The sequence below is a fragment of the Helianthus annuus genome, chromosome 13, assembly GCF_002127325.2.
Source record: "Helianthus annuus cultivar XRQ/B chromosome 13, HanXRQr2.0-SUNRISE, whole genome shotgun sequence".
Classification (NCBI taxonomy): domain Eukaryota; kingdom Viridiplantae; phylum Streptophyta; class Magnoliopsida; order Asterales; family Asteraceae; genus Helianthus; species Helianthus annuus.
Window position 1 is genome coordinate 166,032,513 of NC_035445.2, and position 8,960 is coordinate 166,041,472.

An 8,960-nucleotide genomic window follows, 5' to 3' on the forward strand; every position below is an offset into this window, starting at 1 on the left:
AGTTGTGCCACATAGGATAAAAAATAAACCCAGTTAGTGAAGATTTAACTGGGTGGTGCGAGCACAAACAAAAAGTCAAGTTGGGGGTGCCGGGTGTCAAAGTGTTAGTTGCGGGTGGCAACGGCCAAAGACAGATAGTTGGGGGTGATAAAATCCAATAACCCTTTATTTTAGCCGTTAACACCTTTTATATTATTTCACATGTTATGAATTTCTTTTCCTTTTTTTTTTCAATATCTATACTATATTATAAAGCATTTAAGGGTTTCAACCAAATTTAAGTACAACTCAATGAAGTTATAAAAAGAGAGAGATACAGACGATAGAGAGAAGGGAGGAATTTGGAGGCGTGGCGGTGACGACGTGAAGGCGTAGGATCGCGATTCCGCTCATACCCTGGTAAGCGTTAAATCTCCAACCTTTTTATTGGCGATTTAAGACCGGTCTACATTCTGACGAATTAAGTTGTTTAGGGTTGTTTCAGAAATCCGATCAAGTTGTTTAGGGTTGTTTAAGATACAGGCGTTTCCGGTTACGTTTTATATCGCCTCATGGGTTGTAATGATTATGATTTGGATAATGAGATTACTTATTATCAATTTCAGTGAACTATATTTTTATTCATTTCAGGATTGGAGGTCAATACTTCTTCCACACAAGAAGAGACTGTTTGGGTTGAGTGTCTTTCATTGATTTTTGCAACCATGGTAATCTAATTTGTTTTTGTTTGATTTTTTTAATGTATATATGTTTTTTTTGAAAGGAATAAATTTTATAAACAGCAGCCTGGCAAAAAAGCCACCAGGACCACCCCCAAACTCAGAACATATACACCGGGGAATTACACCATTCTAACCAATCTAGATTACAGTGCTTTGATCTATTTTTTAACCAAAAAAACCCGAGAGACCTAACCTCCCTAAAAATGTCTTCCCAACTGCTATCCTTATTAGCAAAAAACTTAGCGTTCCTCGCTTTCCAAATACACCAACAAGCCACAAAAATAAGACCCTTAATCACCTCTTTATAATTTTTATCCCCACGACATACCTTGTGATGCTCCATAAGGTCAGCAAAGGAAAAAGCATAGATGGGGGGTATATCAGCCCATTCGACAAGCCGATTCCACACCCTCAATGATCTCTTACACGCGGTAAATAAGTGATCAATCGATTCGGCAGCTTCTCCGCAAAGCACACACTCGTCCGAATCCACCCGAACGTTACGCCTAACAAGGGCCTGTCTCGTAGGAATGCGATCAAGCCTCGATCTCCAAACGAAAATAAGAAACTTCTTGGGCACCCACCCACACTTAGGAAATGGGACAAAACCTTCCCTCACCTGATCTTTCATGGCAAAATCTTTCACCGAGGCAGTGGAGAAAGACCCATCAGCCGTAAGCGACCAAACCCATCTATCCCCCACTTCCGCGAACCTAACATTTGAAAGGAAACTAGCCGCAACAGCCAGCTCTTCCACAGCCGCTGGGGAGCTCGGCAGAACCGACCAGCACCATTGCAGCCGCACCGAGTCATCTTCAACAAAAACCCGCTCACAAACCCGGCAACCCTTATACTTTTCAAGCTGAAACAAATCAGGCCATTTATACATTAACGGAACATCCCCGATCCAACAGTCGATCCAGAAGCGTATACTCGTTCCGTTGCCCAACACTCCGTTAATGAAATTGTTGATTCTCTTACCGTTGACCATGAACTTAGATTCCATCCTCGTGATATTCTTCCATACACCCGAGCTATTCGATTTGGCCGGCAACACTGACCACCTAGTATTCTTCTCGTGACAAGCCTGAATAACTCTTCTCCATAGGCCCTCTTCTTCCGTCCTATACCTCCACACCCACTTAGATAGAAGCGCGTCGTTGACCAATCTAAGTTTCCAAATACCAAGACCACCAGATTTTTTCGGGAGCGCCACTTTATCCCAAGCCACCCAATGCATCTTTTTTATCTCCTCCGAGCCCCCCCCAAAGGAAGTTCTTCATCAAGGACTCCAATTTATCCACTACCTTGACCGGCACCTTAAAAATCGAAAAAAAGTAGATAGGAAGACTTTCAAGAACGGCTTTAATAAGCACCACCCGGCCACTAATCGACAACGACTTCGACTTCCAAGTGGCCAACCTATTACGGAAAACCGCCACAACCGGATCCCAATTGTTGACTCTATTCATGTTCGCCCCCAAAGGGATTCCTAAATATTTGATCGGAGCGGAGCCACGGCGACAACCCACCACTGACGCCATGTTCTCGATCTCCTCCTCTCCAACTCCAACTCCAAATAAATTAGACTTATGAAAAATAATTTTCAGCCCTGAACACCCGAAAAAAACCCGGAGAATTCTAGCCACCATCTTAATGTTATGTTCAGACCACTCACCTACTAAAAGGGCGTCGTCGGCGTAAAGAAGGTGAGAAATGACCGCCCCTTCATTAGGTAGACTAATCCCCTTCAAATGACCCAAACTGCAAGCTTTCGACACAATATTCGAAAAGGCTTCCATAACAATGAGGAATAAAAACGGCGAAAGCGGATCCCCTTGACGAAGACCTTTCTGGCACTTGAAAACTCTAGTCGGGGAACCGTTAACCAACAACGAAGAGCTAGCCGAACATAACACTCCTTCCACCCACTTCACCCAGACCTGAGGGAAACCCATTTGCTCCATGGTTTTAAGGAGGAAACCATGGTTGTATGAAAGGGAGTTTAATGTATATATGTGAGTTGTTTTTTTGGAATATTGGGTTTGGTAATTGGTTGATCTATGTTCGAGCCTTCGGTAAATATGATTTGGTTATGTATGTATTTTTACTGGTCATAGATTGGTTTTATGTTTTTTTTTCAATATTTACTTTGTAGTATTAGAAAAAACTTTTTTAGGCTATATAAGGGTTTGTCATGGTTATATATTCTTATCGTAGATCATAGAAAAGAGGGTTTACCCGCATTATAGCCTAGTGGTATCTTGGGGTGGGATAAGGCTTATGACCACTAGGTCATGGGTTCGATTCCCACAAAGGGGGTTTTCCCATATTTATTGGGTTTTCTCCTGAATTGGTGTATAAGCATTATTGCCTAGTGGAGATGGATATGATCGGGTGGTTCTGCTGGTGGCACGATGATACTCCAGTAGTCCGTCAGTGATACAAATTTGCCGTTCACAAAAAAAAAAAAAGATCATAGAAAAGAGATATTGGGGTCAAAGTCAACAAGTTAACTCAGAATATTATCTCTTGCAGAACTGAAGGCTGCAGCAACATGGAAAGTTGATGGAGCAGGATCATCAAACATTACCGAAGGTCATTTAAGTAACAGACACACTTTCATTGATATGAAGTTTCTTTCTATAATTATATGAGACATAATACGCATGAAATAACTGTTGTATTGGTTTAAGTTATGATCATACACTAAATTTGGGTAATCCTCAACAATTCTGGTAAACTAAATAAGACAGTAATTAATTAGTTTGTCAAATTTCTGGTATGGGATATCAATCACTGCAAAGTCATGAAAACACCTTTTTTCCCATAAAAATGACTTTTTTTTTCTTATACGATTAGCTTGTCAAATTTCATTAAAAAACTATATCATCTCATTGAAAGTCTTATATTTAGAGTTAATTACTGTTTTCGTCCCTGTGGTTTGTCAAAAATCACTATTTCAGTTCATTAGTTTAAAAATTGTGTGATTTCAGTCCCTGTGGTTTCACTTTCGTAACCATTTCAGTCCCTGTGGTTTCACTTTTGTAACCATTTTAGTCCATTATTCTGTTAAGTACAGGGACTGAAATGGTTACAAGGTGGACTGAAATAGTTACGAAAGTGAAACCACAGGGACTGAAATCGCAATTTTTAAACTAATGGACTGAAATAGTGATTTTTGACAAACCACAGGGACGAAAACAGTAATTAACTCCTTATTTTTATGAAGAGGTTTTATGCATCAAAAGTACATTTTGGGCAATTTTCAACATATTGATCTGGTTTCAAAAATATGCTCAGAGACTAGGTTCACATTAACGACCGAAACTGGAGGAATTAAAACTTTACACTATATTTTTGGGTCTTGATTGAAGATCTGCTTTCAAAAATATGCTCAGAGACTAAGTTCAAATTAACGACCGAAACTGGATGAATTAAAACTTTACATTATATTTTTGGGTCTTGATTGAATTTAATATATGGTGTTTTAAATTTGCAGTTGACACTTTATTTAAAGCATTGATTGGTGCTTTGATCGTTCAAGAAATACAAACCAAAAAAGTATGGCCAGAGCCGTCCCTGAAAACTCTTGAAAAAATTTAGGCCTCGGGCGACGAAAAGAATTGAGCCCAAAATTATGGTTAAGGGTAAATGAATTACAAAAATAAAAACTTAGTGATGGAGCAAAAATTCGAACTTGAGACCTTTACATTATTTTGAGATGCTTTTTGTCACTACACCACCAATACTTTTTTCCATAATAAACGGATAAATATACTAAGTATATAATTTAAAAAAGATATACAAGCTTATAAAGACTTTTCGGGCCCTTTGAAATTTCGGGCCTCGGGCGATGGCACGGGCTTGCCGGGCCCAGAGCCAGCCCTGAGTATGGCAAACTTTTGAAGCAAAGTTATAATGTGATGGCGTCGTAAATGGGTAAGGATTTCTACGGTATTTGAATATGTACCGGACAATCAAATATGTATCCAGAATTTGATATCAACATGCTCAGGAATACGAGAGTTTTCCGTGGCAACGTGGGGGCCGGAAAACACCTAATTTATTTAAATTTTATGGTGTTGTAGTAACTAATGGGATTTGTTTTAAGGAAACACTGTTGGATATTCTAAGGTTTTTTTAAGTTGTTTGCTGGAGATATCACTTTCTTGATAAGACAAGTTTTGTTTTGTTATCTAATATTGCCTACGGGTCAGGCTCGGTGATGTAGTATCGGTTCACCAATGTGCTGATGTGAAATATGGCAAACGGGTTCACATCCTTCCAGTTGATGATACCATCGAAGGCGTCACCGGCAATCTCTTTAACGCCTACTTAAAACGTAAGCCAGAATTTTTCAAAAGCTTTCATTTATTTTTGTGGGTCAAGTTATCATGTTTATGTGCTAATATTGTCTTTTTGCAGCATACTTTTTGGAAGCATACCGACCCGTTAGAAAAGGCGACTTTTTCCTCGTGAGGGGAGGCATGCGATCTGTAGAGTTCAAAGTTGTCGAAACCGATCCTGCAGAATACTGTGTAGTGGCACCCGATACCGAGATTTTCTGTGAAGGCGAGCCCATTAAACGGGAGGATGAAGATCGATTAGACGAAATCGGTTACGATGACGTTGGTGGTGTCCGCAGTCCGCAAACAAATGGCCCAAATTCGTGAGCTTGTTGAGCTTCCGTTAAGACATCCACAACTTTTCAAGTCAATTGGGGTCAAACCACCGGAGAGTATTCTTCTTTACGGGCCTCCCGGGTTGCCTCATTTATCTCATCTTGGTTTCAGGGGCCCCGATAACACATCTTGGTTATGCTCTGGAGTTGCCTCATTTATCTCATCTTGGTTTCAGGGGCCCGATAACACATCCATATTTCAAATTTTGTATTACAGAGATGGACAAATTTCTTGAAAAGTTTGCCACTACTAGAATTCCAGTGACGATGGTGGCTCTGTGATGGTGAATCCTGGCGGCATCATCTGCAAATATGTGTGGTCGACAGTGGCGATCAATGGGACCATAAGAGGGCTGAAGCCGGTCTAACAACAACAGCAATTGGCGGCTACACGGGTGTCAAGAGGCAGCTGATCTGGTGGAATAGGCGGTTGATCTGGCGGTTATGTGAGAGCGTTAAAGGCTGCATTTAGTGACCAAACGACAGCGAAGAACATCGGTATTGAGCTACTAAAATAGTGCAGTGAACCCGACAGCAACGTCGTGCATTCAGGCGCGCTTTTGGGATCAAAACATTTAGTGTTTGGGTTCATAACCGGTTTTCGGGTTCGGGTTGTGTTCGGGTTTGTGTCAGATTTTCAGGTTCGCGCCGCATTGGGCCAGTATGGTACGTTTGTTTTAAAAGCTGGTTGAATAGAAGTCTCAAATGGGTTTGGCTTAATAAGGTAACTGTTGGTACAGGGAATGTAAAGTTTTTAACCCATTTTTTATGTTTTATTTTTGTTAATACTTGCTAAAACTGAAATTATTTTTTATGAATTTTATATGCATGAATTTTATAGGGGTGCAAATGAGCCGAGCCGAGCCCGAGCTCGACCAGGCTCGAGCTCGAGCTCGTTTAACATATGAAAGCTCGAGCTCGAGCTCGGCTCGATTCGAGCTTTATTTCTAAAGCTCAAGCTCGACTCGAAAGTATTTTCTCAAGCTCGAGCACGGCTCGGGCTCGACTCGTTTAGTATTTATTAATTAATTTATATTAATCATAATTATTATTATACATATAATTTAGTTATTCTTTTACATTTATATAAATGGTAATTATTATTATATAAATATATGTTTAATATAGTAATAAAAATATATAAACAGAAAGCTCGATTAGGCTCGCGAGCCGGCTCAAGCTCGATAAGAGAAGCTCAAGCTCGGGCTCGTTTACTAAACGAGCTTGTTTTTAGGCTCGGGCTCGAGCTCGAGCTCGTTTAAGCTCGGCTCGTTCGAGCTTTTTTTCGAGCCGAGCTCGAGTAGCTCGGCTCGTTTGCACCCCTAGTTGTTGTCTACTAAAGAAGTTTGCCTACAGATGAGGAGTATGTTAATTCCACTGGAAAGCCCATAAAGTTCGGATCGCAGAGGTAATCTTTGTTTACAGGTTATTTATGTAAGTGAAATTGATGCTAGGGGTGCTTACAGTCTTGCTCGACCAGATATAACAAAAAAAAGTTGAGACGAATCGCAAACTATGGCTTTTTGAAACAACCAACCAAACTGGTCGGGTTGGGTGGGCCAGCCGGTTTTAGCAGTTTGATTATTCAGTTTTGATGGTTTGAGTTGATTAATTTTTACTTTTTTTATACGGTTAGGCTGTATTAAAAATTTTAAATGATAAGAATGGTTAATTAGTACAATGCATATATATACACTAACGAATATTGTAAAAATGAAAAAAACAAATAAATAGAAAAGGTTCAACGGCCAATTCAGTTTACATGGCGGTTCCAAGTTTCAAACCGTCAGCCGGAATGTTAATGTGTCAAAACGCAAGACCAAACCGTATAAAACTCAAACATGCCGAACCGGTCAACTTACTTCGGGTCGACCAGATTGTCGATTTTAACGTTTTATGAACACCCATAAGTTTCATGCATTCACCATCTATGATAAAGTGACCTGAAACCGCGCAAACACAACCCACTCTGGTCAAAACTAACTACAAACATTGTTCATGATTTGCAGAGGCGCAAACAAGTTGCACAAGAACTTAGAAAAGCACAAGAAAAGATCCCATTAGTGAAGAAAAAGTCCGAGGCAGCAGAAGAATCGAAACAACATGTCTTGAAGGAGCTCAACAATGCAAAGCGGCTTGCACAAGAACTTAGAAAAGCACAAGAAGAGATCCCATTACTGAAGAAAAAGTCCGAGGCAACAGAAGAATCGAAACATGTCTTGAAGGAGCTCGACAATGCAAAGCGGCGTCTAGAGAAACTGAAACTAATTGTTGACAGCGCAGAAAAAGAAGAGAGCCAAGCAAAACAAGATGCTCAACTTACAAATCTAAGAGTGGAAGAAGATAATCAAAATCTAAGAGTGGAAGAAGATAATCGCTCTGATGTTTCCGTTTAAAATATATATCTATGAGTTCCATACTATTCACCTATTGAAACATGTTAACTCAAGACCGATCCTTTTCATTTCAACTTGGTGTTTTACCTTTTTTTTTTTTTTTTTATTTCTATAGGATTATTATCTATGGTATTGCTAATTTATTTAAGCGATTCATAAGTTAACCTAACATAAAACGATATAATTAATAAACTAATGAAAATTTACGATCCCGCCGCAACGCGCTGGTTTCCCACTAGTACTTCTAAAAGGAGTTTACTACTTTATTATACCCATTAGTTTCACTTTAAATCCACCACAAAATATAGTGTTATGTTCTCTTTTAGTTTGTCATACAGCACTTATACGTATAGTTAGCAATGTCATAATTAGTATTTACTACCCATGGCATTATAGCCTAGTGGTATCTTGATGGTGGGATAAGGCTTATGACCATTAGGTCATGGGTTCGATTCCTACAAATGGGGTTTTTCCCATATTTATTGGGTTTCCTCCTGAATTAGTGTATAGCCATTATTGCCTAGTGGAGATGGATATGATCGGGTGGTTCTACTGGTGTCACGATAATACTCCAGTGGTCCGTCAGTGATCCAAATTTACCGTTAAAAAAAAGTATTTAGTACAAGTCAACACTAGCAAACCCTTGATTTAGTACACTTATTTGGTGCTTTCTCACTATATGATTTAAGGTTTACGCCTAATTAAAGTTGAAATTACATCTTCCTTAGTCACATTTATCGAACAACATAACTACACTCTCAGTCATCATTTATAATTTACTAAAAATACTTTATTACGTTTTAAATTGACAATATAGCCACATGGTTATGATTACTACACAAATAAACCAAAAGGCTCGTTACACAGACCATGTCATTTTGTTATGATTACTACATAATATATAAGTTATAACATGCTACTTTACTCTTTTTTTTACATACACACAAGAAAAATGGAAAGCTTTATTCAATCCACAATGTTTGATGAGGTCCATCTATAGCCATTCTGTTATGATTACTACACAAATAAACCAAAAGGCTTGTTACACAGTCCATGTCATTTTGTTATGATTACTACATAATATATAAGTTATAAAATGCTCCTTTACTCTTTTTTTTACATACACACAGGAAAAATGGAAAGCTTTATTCACTCCAA

At 39.0% G+C, this 8,960-nt stretch overlaps 1 long non-coding RNA gene across 2 annotated transcripts; it reads left to right on the forward strand.

The window, feature by feature from the left end:
* The first annotated feature begins 285 nt into the window (after positions 1-285).
* LOC110900269 lies at positions 286-7,876 on the forward strand. Of its 2 annotated transcripts, XR_004876540.1 has the most exons (5): positions 286-531; positions 631-707; positions 3,261-3,320; positions 5,583-6,130; positions 7,416-7,876. It is a non-coding gene; the product is annotated as an uncharacterized LOC110900269 (long non-coding RNA). The 2 variants fall into 2 exon arrangements; XR_004876539.1 differs by lacking the exons at positions 5,583-6,130; positions 7,416-7,876 and adding an exon at positions 4,225-4,290 and having other exon boundaries at positions 290-531.
* Positions 7,877-8,960: the final 1,084 nt, after the last annotated feature.